We start from the raw sequence: 23,478 nt of genomic DNA on the forward strand, positions 1-23,478 counted from the left end.
TATATTTCAATTAGTTTTTTTTTACTGCTTACACAGAAAATCTTTACTTGTACAAACACAATTTTGGAAAGCTCAAACAGCAGAACCACACAAAAAATCTGCAAAACCATCCGCTAATTCTCAGACTTTGACTTAGTTCTCAGTTTCATAAAACACTTTTTGCAAAACACAACACATTCACACAATCCTCTGTGTAACACTCAAAAATCTATCAGGAATTAATATTATGGCAAAGGTGTTTGCAAATGTTTGCTTTTGAGATGTGTTTGTGATATTTTGAATGCTGATGGCTTCCTTTTTGTAAGAGAGGAGAGGCATTTTGCATTTTGTGTGTGCATAAATCTTGGATTTGGTGTGTAAAGTTTGAGAGTAAAAACAAAAGCTGGCAAAGTTTTGAAAAATGTAAGCAGTTTGAATAAACTGCAAACTTCCAAGGGACCCTCAATGTCTTACATTCATTTAAAATAGTTCTGTTAAAACTTTATGTAGATTTTAATAACAATCGATTTATTAAAATTATTTTTAAATGAAATGCAAAAGTTTTCGTTAAAAAAAATAAAATGTAAAATAGTTACATTTGCAATAATTTAAGTTATACTGCGATGTACAAAAAATATAATTATAAATAATATTTATTTTGTATATAATTTCTGTGCCTCCTTTTCTACATATTTTGCTTGCTTTCTTAAATCTCAAACTATTGAAAAAAAAAACTTGAGTTTTGTTAATTCAAAAGTTTTTTTCTAGCTCAAATATAGCTCTAATGAAATTCTTCAGGGAGTCGTTAAGAGCTTTAACACAAAGAGCTCTTGTTGCAATTTTGAGGCATATATTTTGCATATTGGTTTCTGTCTGTCCTATGATTGTTTTTTGTATTTAGAGCTCTGTGGTTTTTGATATGTAAATGAGGCAAGAGGCAATCATGCACAGGTAAGTTAAGCCATTAAGTCTTTATTAAAATGAGCAATAATACAACAACAGGAGGAAATAAAAGATTTACATACACACACACACACGCAAAAGCAGAGTGGATGTTCAATGGTTAAACCCTTAACATCATTTCAGCTCTCAATGGAGGGCAAGAGAGGTAAAACCTGGGGAAGACAAGAAAAGAGTTTACATATTCCAGCATTATCATAGAATTATCTTCAGACCAATAGTGGTAGAGGTTTACCTCTGTGCTGTTTCTTGTAGTGCCAGTATGCAGCAGAAAAAGCCACAACAAGGCCGATAAAGATAAAAGAGCAACCCACAGCTAACTTTATGATTCTGGTATCAAGAGAGGTCGAGTCTGAGCGTGAGAAAAGATGAGAGAGAAAGACAATGAAACCAGTGACAGACATATAATAACCCTGTGTTTAACAGTACATGCAAATCAATAAAACCAACAGCGCAAGAAAAAAACACCTGGGGCATCATGAACTCCCAAAATGCTTGTGTGTGTGGATTTTTACAAGCTGGGTAAAAACTTCTAATTCCAGCGTGATGTCAGAAGAAACTAGTATTTCATGAACACAGACATTAACCGGGAGCATTTGGAAAAGATGTGGCGCTTTGTGTATTTGCTGACAGAGAAAGAAAAAAGAAGCGATCGATGAATAAACTTTGGGCCTGGACCACATTTGTTGGGGCAATGGTCAAAGTAGTGTTACGTTTTAATATTAATTTTATTTACTATTTTAATTTTTTATTACTATTTATTAGTCTTAAATTTTTCTTTGGCATTTTAATTTTTAAGTAAAATTTTTGTTATGCGCCAGACCACCATTATATCAGGTTGTGGACCAAAAATGGCCTGTGTCAATTCCCCACCTTGTCATTTTATATATTATTTATATTACATTTATTCATGTTTTTAAATTGGCGTGGTCTTTTTTAGTCTTTTTAGTAAATTTAATAAGTTTTTTTGTAATTTTGTTTTAACACCAGGCCACAGCAGTTTGTTTGGTCATGAACAAAGTTACCTGTGCACAGTTCAAGTGTCATTTTAATATATTATTTCATATAGCTTATTATCTTTTTTTGTTCCTTCATAGTTTTTTTAATGATTTTCATTATTTTAAATTTTTTACCCTAACTTTTATTAATATACTATATTTTATTCAGATTTTTTTATTTTAATTTTAGTAACAATTTCTAGTTACAATCCAGGTGGATGGCTGCACACTGGTGGTGGTTGAGGAGAGACCCCCCACATGATGTACAGCAATACACAATAATAAAGCACTATATAAATGCATCGTTCATTCATTTTAACTAATTTTGTTATTGCCTTGACAGTTCAAATACATTTTAAATACTGTGATATTTTCATAAATTTGTATTAATATTATTATTAATAATTAATAGTTAGTTTTTATTTTTTGAATTTTCTATTGTGAGGTTAAAAATTTTAGTAAATGTTTGGCACCAGACCACATTACACCTTATTACAAAAAAACCTGTTATTTTAATAATATTTATTATACTATTATTATAGTTTTATGGTCATCGCATAACCGTTTTAATTAGGTTTTTATTTATTATATTTCAGTTCATTTTAGAAATCTTTCCTTTTTAGTCATTCTGTATGCACCATCTGTTGAGTCATGGGATACAATGGCCTCGTCACTTCCAGATGTTTATTTTTATAATTATTATTTGATATACAGTGTTTTAGTTTTTATCAAACGCTTAATTAAGCCTTTAATTTTTTTTATTTTTTCAGTATATTTTAACTTTTTTAGGTGATTAGTGGGGTTTATTTTTATTATTTTTTAATTTTTTATTATTGTAATTTTTTATTATTATTTTTTTTAATCAAATTTTACCATTTAATTTTTATTTGTCTGGTTTAGTTTTTATGTTTTTCATGTCCTATTTATATTTTCTTTTATTCCCAAGCTTTATTTAAATATATTTGTTATTAATACCACATTTATTAAAATGTCTCACCCCAAGAGGGAGAGTGACGAGGGGCTCCTCCCACCGGACCGCTGTGCTCCACTCGGCAGCTCACTGGGGACTACCTCCTTGCAGCACCAGCTCCCCAGGTAACGAGATGCATCTGGTAGCTCCGGTCGCCGTTATCCATTGAAAATTCCAGTAGAGACCAACCGTCTCCGGGGACCTCTGATCCGTCCATCAGCCACCGGTGACGTTTGATGGCCTGGGGGGTACAAAATCATACGCCAGGGCACTCCAGCGTGGTCAGCTGACCAGATAACGTGCCTGACTATTGGAGCGAAACCGTAACAACGGTCGCGGGGGGCACTCGGGGCCACTGGTGAGAAAGACAAAGACAATTGAGAAAACAAAAATCCCATCAAATTTAACTGAGGCAACTCCTTCAGTCAACTTCAGACTCTCTGCTTTAATTTCTAGTTTCTTACATTTCAAAAAGTTTGACAGCTTAAACCCTTCCCTTTCTCTTTTCACTTTTGATATAAAAAGGGTCTGGCATTTAGCTCTGCATAAATTGTTTTTTCCACTTTTCCTCCTTCCACTGTTTCATCTTCCAGGTCTGATTGTTTGTAATGCTCAGCATTTTCTGATCCCATACTCCATCGGTAACCAACGTACTTCCCCCAACAATCAGAGTCATGAAACTGCACAGAAGCTTTTGGTTGAAGAACCAGTCTTCCACTGTGTACGACCATGTCGAGACAAATCCTCTTTGCCTAAAAAACTCACATTCATCGAGTGGTCCCTGGAACACATAAACATCTGAAGGGAACAGAGATGAGTTTTACTCAAGATAAATGGTCAGTATGTGCCAGTTAAGATACATTCTTGAGGGTTCAATATGTCCATAGAAGACCATTTCTTGATGGGCTCCCCCGAAGAACCTTTTCAAGTAAAAAACAAACTGTTCTAAACACTTTTTTTTCTTCGGTTTGAAAGAACATTAATAATCTAATGAATCTTCTTCCACTGTAAAGAACCTTTTGTGGATTGGAAGGTTCCTCTGAAATGGGTCATCCCGTAATGAACATGGAATTGCCAAAAGCTGACTTAATTTAGACAATGCAAAAATAATAAAGAAATGTGTACAAAAGAAATGTAAAAAAAAGCTAATATAATAAATAATTAAATATACAAACAAAGAAAACAGGAAAAAAAGCAAAAAAATAAAATAATCATTTTATAATTTATTTTCCTTGTTTACATTTGTTTTTTTTACACATTTACTTTTAAGTTTTTTCTTTGATTTATTTCCACTTTAATTTATTTTTCATTTATGTATTTTTACATATTTATTTATTTCCACATGTATTTATTTCTGCATTTAATTACTTTTCAACATTCACTTTCTTTATTTCTACATTTCTTCGTCCGTAGGGTATGAGGAGGGGTGTGTTTTATCTCAGGAATAGCAATCGAGTCAGAGTAGATGAGGCGAAAGCTTAGATTTTTCGATAAATTCATTAATAAAATTAGCCTATAGATCTGACTACAGGCTAATTTCATTCATTCACAATTTTTAACTTCTTAAAATGTTTGTTATGAAGAATTTTTAAATCAACTTCCTAACAAATAGGCTAGGGCTAATGAATATTTTGTTCATCATAAGCCCAATAGACCTATATAGGGCTACGAAAAAAATCATAAATCATGAATATAAACTAAATAAAATTATTACTGCATTAAGCTGCTTATCATTTTACTTCTTTTGTTGTGTTATTGGGATTGCTTCTATTTGTCCTTCATTTGAAGTTGCTTGGATAAAAGCGGTCTGGTCTGCTAAATGACTAAATGGTAAATGCTTGAGAGAGGAGCACAACACCTAATGACTGAGGAGTCAGTCTACTCCACACTTAACGACTGGCGCGTCACGACTGGAACACAACACTGCGAAAAACCACTTAACACGGTGCTTTTAGCTACTGACAAAAACGTTGAGGTTTGTTTTTACTTTTCTTAGTTTGTGGTTTCCTGCTATGTTGGTGGTCCTAATTAAATGTCCACAACCAAACATTTTGTTCTTGAATATGTTTTTGGCATTTTAAGTCCGATGCTTCTGTGTTGTTTTTTTGGAATTATTGCTTTGAGAAGACACATTTCATTATGTATTTTGCAAATGGGTCGGGGCCTTTTGGCCGTATCGTTTGTTAATTATCTTGCCATTTAACAAAAACATTGTCTAATCGGTCCAAGTTTTTTTAAACGGCACTTTAAGTTCTAAAAAAACATAATTTATATTATCTCATTTTGTTATGGTCTCGAACTCTGTCGGGCTAAAAAAACTTGTTTTAAGCGGCTTTTGTTTTCCGTTACATTGTCCTGAGCTTAACAGCGGTTACGGACTTTCCACATTCGACTATGATGTGTCTTAATGGAAAATTTAAGTGTTTTATTAGAATAGTACGTGATGTATTTAATTGATTATTAACTTGCTTTATATGACCAGGGTGGGATTTGTTATAAAAGTTGGATTTATAAATTCGTTCCTTAGACCAAATTTTACAGGAGTGTTAAAAAGTTTATGGGAAATTAAAAGCTATACTGTGAACAAATGTAGTGTACCCTTGTATAGGTTCTGATCTATTAAAGGGCTCATCATCTTTATGTAACGTTATTTAGGGGGTCCTGATACACTGTCAGATCGCAAAAAAAAAAAATAATCCTTGATACATCTTTTTTAAAAACAAATGAGTGAAGACAAGGAAAGGATAACTGGGGACCATAATTTAGGTCATACTTTCTTCTGACTTGCTTTCCTTTCGACCTGCAGAAAAAAAATTAGCATTAATTTGCAGTGTGTTCGTTGGTGACACTATAAATGACTAAACAGAATAATCTCACAACTAAGAACAAGAGTTTTTGTCTTCTTGTAATCAAGAACCTTGTCGTTTGTTCGGCATATTTTCTCTAGCCGTGACGTGTTGATTTAACTCATCTCATCGGAACGCCTCACGTGTGTGTTTCACTAGCTCTGTTCCTATGGATACCTTTCGTTTGATCTGGATATTTCCAGCCGTGATGTGTGATTAATGTGATTCTGATCAGCCTAAGAGTGTGATTAATTCTTATCGAAAGCAGCCTAAGAGTGTGATTTTTTATTGTAGATGGTGGTTTCTTCTATAAGAGAATCCCTTATAATCAGTTGTTGAAAGTGAAACCTAAAAAAAAAGCAGCGCATAAGAAAGTAATTGCACACTATCGCGAGCTTCAGCAAATGTACGTGATCACAGATTGCACGCTTCCCAGCCTAAACAACCCCCCATGTGAAATAATAACCGGTGATATCAGATTTTGGCCATACTGCCCATCTAAGTCATTCAACACTATCAACAGACATACTTCGTTTGCTTTCCCCTCATCTACTCTGACTCCATTGCTATTCCTGAGTTGAAAACATTTCCTCCTCCTCATTACCCTACAGACAAAGAAATGGATAGTTGCTGCTGCATTTTCAGCCTGTCTAGGCGACATTTCTAGCTGGATGAATGACCATCACCTTCAGCTCCAACCTTACTAAGACGGCCTTGAACTGCTGGTGGTTCCAGCTAACCCAGTGTTTTCATCACAGCTTCTCTATACAGCTGGAGTTAGATCAGCCACTGCTCTCCTTCCAGGACAGCCAGAAACCTAGGGGTTGAGTGGATTATCGTAGTTAAACTTCTGAGACCATATTGCTACGGCCGGTCCTGTAGATTTGCCTTATGCCGCGTGCAGGAGATTGGGTACTTACTGTCAGAGCAAGCCTTACCCCAACTTCTTGTCCAAGCTCTTGTTCTCTCCAGACTGGACTATTGTAATGCCTCTCCTGGCTGCCCTTCCTGCATGTACTGTCAAGCCTCTACAGCTGATCAGGGCTGCGCTTGGCGAGGTTTGTCTTCAATGAAACCAAAAACGGCTCATGTTACTCCTCTCCTCATCAGGTTACACTACAGCTACCAGTAGCCGCTTCGCATTTAAATTCAAGGTACACGATGCTTGCCTGCAAAATGACCACCGGCACAGCGCCAACTTACACCTAAGCTCACTGGTTCAATCTTATACTGCTACCCTTCAGAAGTTTGTGCTCTACCACAAGTGAACGGCGACGCAACTTGCGTTGCCATCCAAAGGAGGTTCAAAAATCACTCTCCGCGGACTTTTTCGCGGACTGTTCCCAGCTGGTGGAATGACCTCCAGATCATAATTCGAACAGCTGAGTCTTTACTCATTTCAAAAAAAACATCTAAAGACTCATCTTTTTCACCAGCACTTAACCAACTAATACTAATACTAGTACTTACCTTTTTCTTTTTCTTGTCTATCATATTCAAAAAAAAAAAAAAAAAAACCCTGGCTCACGTGCTCTGTACTAGACCTAACTGAGACTTAATCACCTTAACGCTTGTATGCGTTGTTGTTCTCTGGTTGATCTGATTGTTTCTACTGTTCTCATTTGTAAATTAAGCTTTTGGATAAAAAGCGTCTGCTAAATGATTAAATGTAAAATGTAAATGTAGAAATAAATAAATGTGAAAAAAAAAAAATTTTGAAATAAAAAAAAAATACATAAATGCGAAAATAAATAAAAATGGAAATAAATAAATGTATAAATAAATAAAATAAATAAATAAATAAATGTGAAAAAATAAGGAAATAAAATTATAAATAATTATTTGTTTTTACATTTATTTGACTATAGAGATCAAAACCTCCAGAAATTAGCCATTTGTCTTTTTATTTATCCGGATTGAGGTTTTAGAAAGCTCAAACAGGAATGTACATTTAACAAACCATAAGAAGAAGCTAAAAATGTATTTGATCATATGGTTAGTCACCATAAAATGGCCAGACTGGCTCTACAAGTCAGTCCTGTCTTTATCTAATTTCACGGAACTAAACTCACCTTTAGACGAGACACAACAAAATGCAAAGCCCACCAACACAAGTCCAAGTCCGACTGTCCTCATCTCTGTGTTCTTCAAGTGCTGTTTGAGGAGAGTGTTTGCATGTCAGTCTGAATAATGAAAGCAGTCATATGCTTCGCTGCTTATGGATACTTCCTCATGATTTAGTATCAATCACGCATGAGACCAGGAACAAAAAGTACAATGACCGTAAACACTCTTTCAACAAGTTTTTTTGTCTTTACTAAAACACATTTCAATTATAAGATCTTGTTCGAAATATATATTTTTTCACACACCACTATCATCTAAACAAAATTAATAACAATTAAAATAAAAATAAGGAGCATTAAGTGTAAATTAACTAAATTACACAAGTTATTGAAAGAAGCTCCAGTTTGACAACCTAATGAACTACTGTCTGAAATCCGCTAAATAACACAAAACCAATCTATGCATTAAGCATTTATGTTACCCAAATATAATTGTTTCTACACTTACCTCAGCACAACACACTACTATAGGGCTTCTGCTAAATGAGCAAATGCCTTTGAGACGAATGATGATAATGCTAACACGATTAATTGATTTACTGACGATATACAGAGTACAAAAACAACTGCTGCCACCTTCTGATGTAGCTCAAGATAGTATCCTGATCTGTGTAATGCAGTTTTACATATTTAATACATTAATAAATTATAATTAGTGCTGTCAAACGATTAATCGCATCCAAAGTAAGTTTTTGTTTACATAATATATGTGTGTATATATAAATACAAACACATGCATGTACATATTTAAGAAAATGTTTATATATTAAATATTTATATATAACATAAAATATAATATGAATATGTAATTGTATAAATATTTTCAAAATATATACTGTAGGTGTGTATATTTTATACATAATAAATATACACAGTACACATACATATATAATGAAAACAAAACTTTTATTTTGACGCGATTAATCGCTTGACAGCACTAATTTGAATATATATACCAAGGCATTACATCTGTCTCATCAATAGTATATATAAAAATAAAAAATATAAAAATCAATTTATATCCATCTATTACAGCCATTTTTATATAGTTTTATTAATTTCAAGTATTTAGTACAAGATAAACTAAGTGAAAGTGAAATTTGGCAATTAAGCTGAAATCAGCTTTTTATATATTTTGTTTCAAGCAGCAATTTCTTTCTTTCATGGTTTTAACTAACTATAATATGCCCAGATGCAATAAAATATCTCACTGAAAATCATATAGAAATGGAAGCTTAATAAATAGCATTGCACTCTAAGTAACACACTGGGCAGCATAGAAGTTTGTTTTAAGCATATCTCACCCTCTTTAATTAACGTGTACATTTTTCGCAGATGAGAATAATGATCGCGATGGAAGCATCGTGGTTGAGATGATGCTTACAGCTTCTGAGGTTTTCATTTCATGGCTATGTTTTGCTGTTGCCTTCTTAAAAAAAACACACACAAAAGCTGTGGAAAAAAAACAGCCACAATACTAAAGAGAGAAAGAGTCTGAAGACAGTAGAAAACAAAAGAAAAAAATAAATGCAGGAACAGAAATCAGGTCATATTGACAGATGCAAGCTAAAGTAGGTCATGAGAAACTGTTAACATATGTACAAATTTTGGAAGAAAAAAAAATTTAAAAATACAAAACGCATCAAATTTAAGTTATTAAATATTTGTATTTATGAAACTGAACCTATATTTCCAAGCATTTAATTTTTTAAATATGAAAGTCACTTTATTTGTAAACCATAAAGTGTGCATTAACTCTCTATGCGAATAATAATAAACACACTAAAAAACAAAACCAGACTTAGAAAACTCAAAAGATCAAGTGATTTACAAACGAGTATTCACATCAACACCTAATTAAGCAGCTGTGCACCTCTCCATAGTGCATCTAAAGACTCTATTATGTCTCTTAGAATCGAGAAGTGACCACATTTACACAAAATAATTTATGCATCCAAAAATAAACTGCAAATGCTCATATGGTATATCCAATTCAAAGAGCAAGATTCTGCATGTTTGTATATAAAACACTGGAATTTAGACTTATTCTAAGGCATGCAAGAGGAGATAAAGCAGAGCTGGGTGGAAAGTTATCAGATTCAAGTTTAAACACGCCACACCTAAAGACAACTTGGCTAAGCCCGCCGGACAGGGGAGCCCAGGTGCATTCCCTGTTCTCACTTAACTTCTGGGTGTACAGATGCCATTTGAACAGGTGGAGCTTTGTTTTTTCATTTCAAATGCACACAACAAACTGCCACATCCATGTATGTACAAAGTGTAAGAGAGGAAACCATGAGGATTCAGTGGCACACATCACACCTTTCGCTCATGCAAACAAAAGTGACAGCAGTTTCCACTCCAAGCCTTTTGTTTTCTTTAGGACAAACTACTAAAGGAGTCCAAGCGAAAAGATGGAAAGAGAAGAGAAGCAACAAAATGTTCTTTGAAAAAAGAAAAAGTCAGATTTTGTTTTTCTCTTCCCTACCAATTAAAGTGCTTCTTTATAAAGAAATAGATATTTATATATCTTTATGCACATGTATATACACAAAGTAAGAAGGATGGACTAACAGAAGGGCGATGCCTTAGTCTGCTTTATTTCCTTCTCCATCCCAGCATTTCCCAGGGTCTCTTTGACCTGCTTCTACATCTAAAGGAAACCACTGCTCTTCTTTAAATATCTCATCAGTTACTTTTTGTTATTAAAACCAGAACTCCTATTCTATTCTGGGATGGAGTGCATGTTTTATTTGATGTCTGTTCTTCAGCCCGGAGTCCAGCCACTGGTGCCGAGGAGGAGGACTCAGGATGAGGAGGAGGAGTCTGAGCTGGAGCTGCTGGCGCTGAGATACGGCATGCTTCTCCACCCCAGTGGCTTCTCCACTGAGACAGAAACACCAGACGGTTATTCCAGTTAGTCTCGATAACCTGGACTCTGAATCAGCGCTACTGGCCCAGAAACATTCGTCCCTACCTTGGTTTTCTGTGGTTTCTTGAGCGATTGGCCGCTACTCTGCAGTCGCTCTCCATCTCTTCTTCTCCAGAGCCAGTTCCTCGCGGGATTTTCCTGCAGTGCCTTTGACAGACACTGGAAAACACAAGAAGCACATTCAGTCAAATTTAAATACAACGTCTTTACAGCATGAGATAAGATGCACATTATGTGATAATCAGTCAAGAGAGTCTCTACCTATACGAGTGTGACAGTAAAGACATATATAATGCCTTTTTCTCTTTCAAATATTTTTAATTGAATATATATTACTTTTTTTTTTTTTTAACGTTTTATTCATTGGAGAATGCTGAATTTCCAAAAAACATTAAGCAGCAAAACTGCTTTCAGCATTGATGATAATAAGAAATGTTTCTTGATCATCACTTTTCTGAATGACAAAGATTTTTACTGTTAAATCACAGGAGCGTAAATACGACAAATTATTTATAAAATAAATTACATTTTAAAATATATTCAAATAGCGAAGAGTTGTTTTAAATTTCAATAATATTTCACAATAGTATTGTTTTTACAGTATTTTGATAAAAAAAAAAATGCAGCCTTGGTGAGCATGAGTTTCTTTCAAAAACATAAAAAATATAATTCTATGATCCCAAAACTTTTGAACAGTAGTGTATTATTCTTTTTTCTTCCTCTTAGCATGTAATTATTTAACCTTGCACATATATTGATACATGAGTCACTAAAGCGATAACTCTTTCTGACATCAGTGGAGGAACGAAAGAACAGCACTGTGTTTGTTCACAGGAAGGGTAAAGGGCAGAGTACTGTCTACCTGGAAAGTGTGCTGAATCAAACCAGGAAAGGTGGGGCTACACATTGCATTATGGGTAAACTTCTAGTATCAGATTCCCATTAACTGCTTAAGAACAAACTTCCTTTTCCAAGAAAACTTATATCGTTTAAAGCAAATCAACTGCACATATATAAAAAGGGTCTGAATTAGGGCCGTTAAGCTTTATATATATTTTTTTAATTTGTATTAATAATATAATGTGCCAATTAATACATCTAATTAATCACATATCAATTCTAGCTGAAAAACCACCCCCAAAAAGATCAAATAATGTCACTGTGTTAAATGAGAAAACCATTCAGTAGACATTACAAAAAGTACATCTAGAAAAAAAATTTGAAAATTGCTTCAAAATTGCATACATAATACAATTATATTAATGATTTTAAAAAAAGCAATACTGAAATATGAACTGATTTAAAAAAAAAAACTAAAACTAACCAAAATGAAACTCAAACCACTAGCAGCTGACAGCAAGTCACTTAAGTCTGATTCATTAAAACATCTGATTAATTCAGAAACTAATTAACATTTTAATCCATTTACCTCCATAATTATAAATAGAATTAAGTAATCAATCAATGCAATCAATAAATAATTCACTATAAATAAATAAATAGATGGACAACCCTAGTTCTGAATGCTCTTACCGCTAGGTTTCCGTGGTTTCTTGCGTAAGCACATCATGACGTAGTGCTCCAGCTCACGCAGCTGGATGGCTTGAGGCTCTCAAAGTCGATCTCGACCTCCTCGGGGTTGGTGTCACGCAGCCAGGGCTCTCAGATTGGATGATGTGAACGACGCGGTCTGTATAACAAAAATGCCCAGTTTCTCGCCGAAAAGAAAAAAAAAAAAGAGGAAAGGGGAAAGAAAGGGAAAAGGGGAAGAAAAAAAAAAGGAAAAAGGGGGGGGGGGGGGGAAAGGGAAGAAGAAAAAAGAGAGAAAGAAAAACAAGCCTGTTGATGTCCAGACGAGCTCGCTTCTCATCGTAGCTCAATGGGCTGGTCTCCTCTCCTCTCGAGAGTCGTAGTGTGGCGTAAGACCACCCTTGGCTCCAGTGGTGAAGTTAAAAGAGGGGCTTGAGTTTCTTTGGGATCTAAAGAAAAAAAAAAAAAATTCATGTTTTGTTGATGTTCGGGTTAAAATATTGTAAAGACAGATGTGAGACGTACTTGCTCGGTTGCTGCCTCTTCTTATTGAGACCCTTCTTGCCCTGAGTAGGAGCTCGCTGCTTTGCTGTTGCTCCTGCTCTTTTGTGTCTTGGTCTTGGTGAGGGTTTTGGCGTTTTGGTAGCGGCCGGACGAGTACCTCATCCTCCATCATACTCCTGGCACCTTGTGTTGTCGTCCGGCTTCTTCTTTTTCTTCTTGTCTTTCTTTTCTTTCTTCTTCTTGGGCTTGATGATGGGTGTAGAGGACAGCGGCGGCCAGCTGCTAGTCACCGCCTCAACTGGCAGAACAAGGCGAGTGATGTGAGTGCTCACTGCGTTCTTTCTAAACCCCACGGTCACCGCAGCTCTCAGTAATGTACAAACTACATCAAATCGGTCAGTGCCGGGTTTGAGCAGAGTTGTGCTGGAAAAGTTCAGTCGCTACCTGTGTACACACCTGTTCCTGAAGCTGGGCCAGGCGATGCGCCTCTGCTCCTCCTCACTGTCCGAGCTCGGGCTGCTCTCGCTCTCACTCTCGCTGCTCGCGTCGCTCTCTGATGACGAGGAGGAGGAGGAGGAGGAAAGAGGAGGAGGGACTGCCCACGGCGCACCGCGCCAAGGGACGCAGGTGCGTTAGGGACTCACCGAGGGCTCGTCTGGCATCTTGGGCGAAGCGGGAACTCATGAGACCATCCTGAAACAAAGAGAAGACATTTTTAATATCCAGCTCTGGACAGGTAAGTGTTGAATGGGTTATCTAAGGGGAAGTGGAAGTAGAGACTGCACAGTTAATCATACATTTCAACTGTTCTCTCAATTAAATTGTAATAAAGCACGATTGGCCCGCTTGTTAATATCAATATTCCTGAATATTTTTTTTTAAACAGTTTCTGAGTTTAAATCCTCCAATCAGAGCCTTTATTCTTTTAAAGAGTACAGTGCATTACTTAACCTTCCCAAGTCCTGGAAAACCATGCACATATTTTTTCCTTCTGAAGAGCTAAGACAAAAAAAAAAAGATGGTCTGAATACCAAACAAGCATATATGTTGGAGTTTACTGATTTACCAATGGAAGTCTTAATACTGAAGTTTTTTTCCTTCATTAGGGCACTTAAGCTATTTGCATGCACCACCTGCTTAGTGATGAATAATAAAAATGTGTTATGATCCTGATGAACGGAAGTCACATAGGCACCTCTGCGGTCCAATACACAGTCCTTTTTTTGTATTTAAATAGATAACGTGTTAACAATAAATTTGGACTTAAACTAGACCAGGGTAGATGCCATAATGAATCTGTTTTAGTGAAAACAAGGCTGTGAGTGATAGTCTAACAGTCTTTAAAAAATGGCACACACTGTGTAAAGGTCCAAAATCACAAGGCTAATGGGGGGGAAGTAATTACAAGCTTGATTTGCCTGAAATTTTAATATGTGCTGGTGTTTACTGGCTGTTTGTCTGCCTTCACAAAGCTTTTTACCAGTTTTCATAATGCCAGAGTGTTGAGGTGTATTATAAATCTGATAAATTAGAAAACTCAATGAAGTAGTAAAATAAACCCCTTCATATGATTATGATGGAACGCAAATGACTTGAGGGAATTTCTTTTTAATTTAAGTGCATGCATCTGTACCTGTAATTTTCGAGCCATGGCCACCACATCGTGATCTGGGGGATTTGTAAACTTGTAACAGGTTTGAGAACATTAGGCCTATGAGTTCAGCAGCAAAACTGCAATGCATCCCTGTATCTCCCGATGATCCTTTTCCTCTGCAAGACAGGAGCACAATCACATGTCCTGATCAGGTTGCAACATAGGTTGCAACACATCTAAACTTCCTTTATACGCCAGCCTTAATTGTGCTTAGATCCATGGGAATATTTGATTATATCAATGATAGTCGATGACAGTCCCAGTTGGGAGGGACAGCATCCACGGCTTGTAGAAGGGCCAGGCGTAGGCCGAGGTGCTTCTTCGACAGCAGCTCTTTGAGAATCGTGCTTGGGTCTAGTACCGTAGCTGCAGAGGCTCATCACCGCCCTTTCCCGCGCCGCACCGGCCTGAAGTTCGGTTCTGGGATTTCCGGCAAGGTCTTTTCGTGGTGGTTTGGGATGGGCCTGCCACATGCCACCTCGTCTTGCCGGGTAGTCTTTGTCACCCAACCAGGCCTCCAGAAAGGCCCATTCCCATGCCCATAGCCAAGGGCCGAGGATAGGCTCGTTTGGGGTCGGCACTCAAAGCAGAGAGGTGAGCAGGGAGTCACCTCCGCCCATGCCGAGACCCAAGCCACTTACACCATAGTGAGCGGCATGCCTGTGGTGGGGTGGGGGTGGGGTCGTGTCTGCCTTGCGCTTGACACCCTTTTTCTATTAAAAAAAAAAATGGAGAAGAATGCGTCAAATTGCATTTTCCATTCCAACTAGGTTTATACTGCATATGAAAACTAATTTGCATAACAGATGTGATTAGGAAAGAGGTGGTCTTACCTTTGCAGTGGCGTTGGGTAGGAGGTAGGCCCATCAGTGCAGGGGTGCTGTGTGAGAGGGGAGGCAAAGTCTTGGTTATAAGCGTCTGCGTTGGTGGGGGGGTGAAGAGAAGACCGAGTCTTCTGGGGTGTCTGGAGTGGGAGGGGAGTAGGCCAACAGGGACACGGAAGATATAGCAGGGACCCCTGATGAGCTGTTCGTTGAATCCACCCGAGACTAAAAAAGAAAGAAATGCATGAGCATGAAAACACACAAACAGCCAAACATCCAGCACCAGTAGAATTTTATTGCAAAACATTTGAAATTTTGCTCAAAGAGTGACACATGTACAAAAGAGCAATTAGTTTTAAGGCAGGCAAACATCCAATAAACACCATTTTAATTAGATTTTTAATGCAAATCAATTGTAATTACTTAATTTTAAAAATAATATTTAAAAATAATTATATAATATAATTGATAAAATTTTAAAAAGTAGGCCATAAATCTACATTTTTACAAATACAACATAAAAAAAAATCACATTAATATTTTATATTTGAAAATTACAATTTCAAACTTTACACACACAATTATTAAACTATAATAAAATTTTGACTTCTGGATATTATAACTCTCTTATTTATTTTATTACACTTAGTTTTTTTGGGAAATAGTTTTTATATGGTCTATAAATTAACATTTTTAAATTTTCCAAATTCCAAATTAATTCCAAAAGTTACAAAAATTAACAAATTTCAAAAAAGTGAGAAGGACATTTATATAGTTAAAAATTCAATTTTAAACTATGTTAACTATATACACACATTAGAATTCATATAATTATAATATAATTACATTCTATTAATAACCTATAATTAAATAAAATGTATATAGAATGTATTCAGAAAATGTTGATAACTTTATAGGATTGTGTTCATTTCTGTGACTTTTTTCAGTTCTGAAACATTAATCTTTTTTTTATTCAAGATACTGTTAATTTTATCTTTTTAATATATATATAAATATATATATTATATATATAATATATGATATATAATATATGATATATTATATATATATATATTTAAATATACGGTATATATATATATACTAGGCTATATCTATGGTAGCTATCAAAAACCATTACAACGGAAATCCTGTCAACTGCTCTCTTCATTCATCAGTTTATTCAGGTTGATTGTTTTTTCCCTCCATTCTTACTTGATTTGTGGCCTTTTTTAGGTTTGCCCTGGTTGCCCCTCGGGGACAGGCTGGAGGAATCTCTTCCTCCTCTTGGGGCATCTCGTGCGACCTTCTGCAGGAAAGCCTTCTCCAGAGACTGAGCCCTATGACAATGTCATCTGTTGGCTTGTAATAAACAGATGACTATGAGATCCATGGCAGTTCTAGACGATACCCACTGATGCAAGTAATTGTTCCATAATAGGCTGGGCAGAAGACCTGAGGCCACTTGATGGTGGAACAACAAATAAAATCCAATCTCTGAAAAGGTCTGAGTGCTTACAGAAACCTTCCACCAACACATAAAACGAACTGACTGGACCTGTTGTAGATGTAGCAGTTGTGTAACATGGTGTTGAAATCCTGCAAGCACTCGCTTGCACTGCGGTAATAATTGTTGTTCCAGTCTTTTCTTGATAGTTCCCATATCCCATGGGCTGTTTTTAATGATTTTGTAAATAATATCCTGCATGAGATAATACAAATCATTATTAAGTCAGAAAAACACCCGCTTGAGTTTAGAACCATAACTTGTGGAACTTACATGCCATCTTGTTTAATATTTAAAACACAGAGCCTAATAACAAGTCCCCCAAACTTACAGGGCAGGTTGAGCTTTGGTAAGCGCGTCCACCGGCTTCATGGAAAGGCCAGGCGAAGTGATGCCTCCACAACGTCTTATGCAAAGCCTTCTGGGAGGAAACTGCAGTTGGTTGGTCATGCGGCCCTGTCGAGCGGGGTCCTGAACAGGGGGTTGAGGGGGGCCCGAATTGAGGCACCTGGGGTCAGAGCAGGGTCCCTCAAACCCCTCGTACAGCAGCGACGGCTTGCGGATGCGTTTTGCCGGGAGTGGAGATGGGTCTGCTCCATCATGATGCCCCCTGCATGCCGTCGCCCCGCCCAGAGAGCTGAGGACAACAGGAAATGAGGGTGAGCCATGTAGATCATAAACAAATCACCAAACCATGAATAGAAACAGAACAATGAACAACTTTGTGACTAAATGTGATGAAACATGCATTAAATATGAAAAGTCAACATAATCACCGTAACTCGTCATGACTCAGGACTCTGACTAAATAGAGCATTTTGCTTATGTGGACTAAGCATTAAGACACAAACTGCCCCTCCAGCAGTTAAGCTGTCCCGGCATGGGTGAGTTATGCTGGTACACATTCCAACCCATAAACCACTGTCCTGCCGGGAAACGGTGGGCGGGGCCTTAAACAGGGACCCTAATAACCCAGAACAGGTCATGTTTTTGCGTTTATCTGAGGAAATTAGCCCATGAGAATGCAGGCCTCACAATAAATATTTTGAATGGACAAATCAATTATTCCGGTCTTTTTGGACCAATTTAATGAATTATTCACCTTGATGTGTTTATCACTAAATGGTAAATAAATATAACATAGGATTATTTTTCCTCATAGATCCTTCAAATAAAAAGTAACATTACCCCAGTTTAACTTTAACTAACAGTATCATCTCATTTAATTAGATTTTATATAGATAATATTCCTCTGATATAAATTCATTATTGCAAAAATGGTTCATAACTTTATACTATCATTATTTAAAAAACTAATATGAATTCTCAACTCATGTATATAAGATTGTATGGCATTTGACACTTAAACAATGCTTGTTAAATTGCACTACCCTCAGTAACTTTAGGTTTCAAACACGTTTTTTATAAACTGATAGTATGAAGAACATAACTTCTCACTAAGACTTACCTTCTGAAGCCTAATTGTTGAACACTTAAAGGGAACAAATTGGTAGCATCCAATTTGATTACATGGCATCCTCTTGGGATTCATTCTCAGTGTATACTGGGATTGCACAGACAGCACATGATGCAACATTTGTAAAACCATTGCAGCAGTTACTTTTGATTTTTACTAACAAAAACTACAAAGACACAAAACACTTGAAGTGGGGTGTTCACTCATTCTGCAGAGATGTTGCTCTCATGCCTTCCAGCCAGTTCCTGAAAGTGAAGGTTTGCATACCTGCCCCAGTATGGACTGAATGACATTTAACAAACTGAAGATTACTAAATGCAGACAGGCTGCTTCTAGAGAAGTCAGCTCAGTAAATCTTACATATCTATCACTTCAAGACACATTTGCAAAGCTTAAAATCTTAGCCAAGTTGATGTGAGCACATTAGCAATTTTATTTTCTTTTAAAAGTTGAATGTTTAATTAAAACAGTGCTAAATAATACAAAAAAATCACAAAGTGTTCACATTTAAAACTTTTATTTTTCAGTCAATAAAATGTTTGGCATACAAACATGTTTGAAAAAAAAAAAAATAGGTCTAATTATTCTGTCCCATCTAGTGCATGCTGGTTAGGGGGGCGGAAATGGCAGGCTTCATGCGGCTCCTTTACTATTTGCTGATTGCTAGCAACAGAAAGCGAAACAACCCCACAATTATTCAGTGTGGTACCATTAGATTACCCTGATCCTCTGGCGCTCGACACTAAAATAAAGTCGTGATGTGATCATGAAGAGGCTTCGAGCACAGAAGCTGCGGCCTCCACGCGTGTAAAATGTTGACAAAACTCCACGTGGGTGCGAGGCGGAAGCGCATTCAAAAGACGAGTTTCAGAATGACTTAAAACGTCTGGCGAAACTAAAATCGTCAACAAACGATCTATAAAGTAAGTCGAAACAATCACAGCATCTAAAACAAAAGCAAGAGGAGTAACCCCCGATGCTGAAAGATATATTCACTAGTTTTTGTAAGTCACATGGCACCCCGCCTTATGACCGAAAACTATAAGTTACATACCACTGAAATAAGTTACGATATTCACTGAAATAATCGATCTAATACCAAACGTCAGACAGTATGTATTCTAAAATAATCTTAAATAACCGATCGAATTCACAACCACATGGTCACTGCTACACAATATAATCAATATATCAGAACACACTTTTGAGTCTTTCTCAAACCGCCCAAAGCACATTTCTGTAAAAATTTTTGTAATGAATAGGTCGGCAATCGCTAAGGTGGAAGTCAAAATACTGAATACCAAAAACACTAAATGCTGGTCCGCTGTTAGCATTAGTTAGCAACCAGGCTAATTTTCCCGTTCGCACCCCGCACTGCACGCGTAACGCACACAATCACTTATGACAACTCAAACGAGCCTCATATGAAAAATAGGTTTGTTTTGCTCAAACCTGACAGCGTTAAACACGGGACAGAACATCGTAATAAACTACCGTTATCTGCCCGTTTCATGGAGCGAAAGCGCGCGCCTGCGCACTAAACGCGTGCAGTTGCTCGTTAAAACCGGACTTTAAAAACTTACGACTAAACTTAACCATTGTAAAAAATAATGTCTCCAACATCACTATCATTAGAAAGTGTAAGACAATGCAGTCTTAATACTCCAGTCTTGCATCCGATGTTATCGCGACAGTTTGCAAGTGATTAAAATAAATAATTCCGAACGATGCCCGAATTATGGACAATATTCCCACAACATTTTCCGTTCAAAGAACAAGTGCAATGCCATTTACTCCAACCGGTACCTGTCAAAGGGCGGGCTAATGGCCGTCTCCCTCGGGACTGGATCCGGATTCTGTTTATAAACCGGTTTCGTTCGCGGTCGGAGTTTCTTGGCCCTGTTTTCCTGACTTCCTCTATTCTCCACTCAGAGCTACAATGGGAAATGGCGACGTTGAGGCTCCGCCCGTGTTTTTATAAACCCATCGACGGCTCCATTGGCTGATGTAACGCCCATACGTACACGCCCTACGCGAATTCTACAACTGGCCGCTCTAGCTGTCAATCAAATAGGCCACACCCACACATCCCCCGGAGCACGATTTGCGGATTTAAATCAGATTATTTCGCAAAAAACACTTGCCTAAGCAACGCCACTGCTATAGATATGAGACAAACATTCAGTCAAACATTTTTTCCGCGAATAATTTAAAACACTCAAAACACGCGGTAACATTTTCCAGTAACGGCTGCTGGTTTCTCAACAGTTTTGTGTTACGTCAACACACTTCGCTGATTGGCTGCTCAGAACTAAGGCGCGCTCCTCGAGAGCAGGTTGGAGACACCCCATTGGCTCAGCCGATCAGTCACGCGTAACAGACAAATGCGGCACGCACACATCACACTGCCTGAAAAATCACAAAACTACCACATAAAAGCCCAGCATCTAAACTTCGGCCACCTCGTGATGTACAGTAGGAAGTAACGAAAACGGCAAACCGGACTAAAATAAAAAAAATGATACGGTCTCATTAAAAACCTCGACTTTTTAACACAGTGTAAGAAAACAAGTCGCAAACTCAGACCCAATATTTAAAACAAGCAAACAAAAAAAGGCGATGCCCTCTGTGTCGATCCAACATGGCCGACAAGGAGTGCCCTCCATAAAATGACGCAGCAACTTTGGTTTTTCAAACGACGACACGCAGTAGTTACAACACGATTACCACAAAAAATATGTTTTAAACTCACTTAAATTGGTCAGAGGTTATGTAAATATACGAGTTACATTAAAATTTGTACACAAAATCCTAGAAAAAAAAGAGATTACCGCATTTTAGGCCCAGCGTCGAGCTCTAACTACCAAAGCCAAAATCATCTACAACACCGAAAACACGTCTGATTTCCCTAAAATCTTTGCTTGTTATAATAAAAGGTCATAATTACTAACAAATCTCGCCTAGGTTTTCAAAATCAGAATTATTACTTTTTTAGAGGACCCACTTGAAATACACTGATTAAAGGGATTTTCTTACAGAAACCATTACCAAATGTTAGACGCTTGAAGTATATTAATACGACAACGACAACCTGTATTTTAAAACGATTTTTTTAAGTGTAAACGGTAATAGAACAACGGATCTTTAGGTCAAATATGCTGCCGCCCATCCCCCACCGCCAAGGTTACAGATACACTGAAACAATGTCAGACTGTGGGAACAAAACACAACGCTAAACCGGTCAAATTGTTCGTGGTCTATGAATTATTTAAACCAAAACGCCTAATTTGAATTATTAACAATGTTTTACGAAAACTGAAAAACTTTTGTTTTCTAAAAATAGGTCTAAATGTTCTAACAGATACCTCTATCCAGATTAAATGAATTGAAAATAAAAGGAAAAGCAAATATGTCGCATTCCTCATTGTTTGGAAAAATCCTGATTGCCTTCTTGTCTCCCAGCCACGTTTTCTTTATTCAACACATTTCCCTCAAACATGTCCAGACTTCTTCTTTCTTTTCCCGTTCAATTGGATCACAGTGGGGGCAGGGAGAGTCACGTGACCACCCACACAACAACTTCGCGTGGCTTAAAACACCGCTTTTTAAGCAGGGAAACGCCGCAAACAAGTCTTCTTTTTAAGATGCATTTTCATACGAAAGCAATTCCCTAGCGCATTGAACCTAGAACCGTTTGATGTTGTAAAAAAACATCCATAAACTATAGACGTGTATTAGTCGTAAACCGTTAATGTGTCTGACTACCCGCGGACCGCATCCGACACGAACTCTGAAAGAACGAACATGGCTGTCGTTCGCCGGCGCCGTGATTGGATGGAGTCGGTCACGTCGTTCTCGCGAAACTCACCTGCGCCATGGCAAAACATTAAACCTGGTTATTATCTTCTACGGCGAGAATATATATTCTTTGGTATGATATAAATCCGATTGCCAGTCGAATTCCTTTCAAAATGCCTATGAATTATAAGAATTCAGTTTTCGAAAACCCCAGGCACAAATTGTATTAGTCTGAGCACGAGAAATCATGTAATCAATAGCTTTCATCTCCCTTGAATGTAATCCTCTCTCGCGCAGGCGCAGTTTCACACTCGACTGCCTTCCACAGAAACCCCAGAGCTGGCGCTTTGAGCTAAACTGGAAGCTTGGTTCTGTGACTCCATCAATTATTTTGACTGAATGAAAAGCATAGCTACATTGAAACTGGAAGTACGTTTTTAGTAATTAAGTAATGCAAACAAGTTCTTCAATAAGCAAGAGATCCGTCTGGGTACATTAACCCAGGTTATAAAGTCGTTTTTTTATACACCAGAAATATTTTTGGAAAGACGCAGATATTATCCTTTTTAACTGTTATTTTTAAAAACTAGGTACAACCTCCATATATATAGAGAGAGAGGAGAGAGAGAGAGATGGTTCTCAAATATTATCAGTACTTGGCAAATAATGACTTTCTGTATGTTTACTGTAGGTTTATAATAATACATTTAAATATTACCAGATAGTTTCCCCTGACCTATGGTCATGTCCTTAACCCTATTTCTAACAACAACCAGTCATGACACAGGTTGGGAAAGTACTGTACAAGCCTGTAGCTGTCACTCATGTCCCACACCTAGTTTGGAGCACAGACAGCACTAACCCATCTCTGACTCAGCATCACAAGACTTGGCCGGCAGGGAAAACTGGTTGCTATGGAGGCTCTCGCTCAGCACACATCTTTCTTTTTCTAATAGCGGCCATGTTCTTGCCCACTGCGCTGAAGGAAAGCAACACACTTTACACAGTAATAATGCTTTGTGATTGTTTTTTGGTGAGGGGTCGTTCACCTAGTTACGGGCTCTTCGGTTCCTTTGCATTTCTATTTTTGTGTGCCACCATTGCCCCACGACACAAACAAACTACAAAACAAAAAACACTAGATTTAATCCTAGTTTATTTCTGTACTTCATATATTTTTATTGAAATGTTTGAGCATGCTTGTGTTTGTTTTACCCTGTAAAGCCTAACGTGTGTGTGTGTTTAAAAGCAACAGTTTAATAGAACCTTTAAAGAAACTGACAACTATTTTTTTTTTTTCCTTTTTTTGAATATCAGAAACCTATTTGTACATCAGACTTTTATGGCTCATATCTGATATAGTGAGAATATGGAGC

The 23,478-nt window shown here is 37.0% G+C and overlaps 1 protein-coding gene, 1 long non-coding RNA gene and 1 pseudogene across 2 annotated transcripts in view; 2 read left to right on the top strand and 1 right to left on the bottom strand.

The window, feature by feature from the left end:
• The window catches only part of LOC109058809, a 726,037-nt pseudogene that overhangs the window by 485,495 nt on the left and 217,064 nt on the right, over positions 1 to 23,478 (top strand).
• The window catches only part of LOC109045202 (solute carrier family 39 member 4), a 668,471-nt gene that overhangs the window by 302,184 nt on the left and 342,809 nt on the right, over positions 1 to 23,478 (top strand). The gene's annotated exons all lie outside the window — the stretch shown is intronic.
• Positions 936 to 1,311, bottom strand: LOC122140814. The gene is made up of 2 exons (XR_006157391.1): positions 1,175 to 1,311; positions 936 to 1,094 (listed from the first exon to the last, which is right to left on the bottom strand). It is a non-coding gene; the product is annotated as an uncharacterized LOC122140814 (long non-coding RNA).

This window comes from Cyprinus carpio, chromosome B19, assembly GCF_018340385.1.
Source record: "Cyprinus carpio isolate SPL01 chromosome B19, ASM1834038v1, whole genome shotgun sequence".
In the NCBI taxonomy this organism is placed as follows: Eukaryota; Metazoa; Chordata; class Actinopteri; order Cypriniformes; family Cyprinidae; genus Cyprinus; species Cyprinus carpio.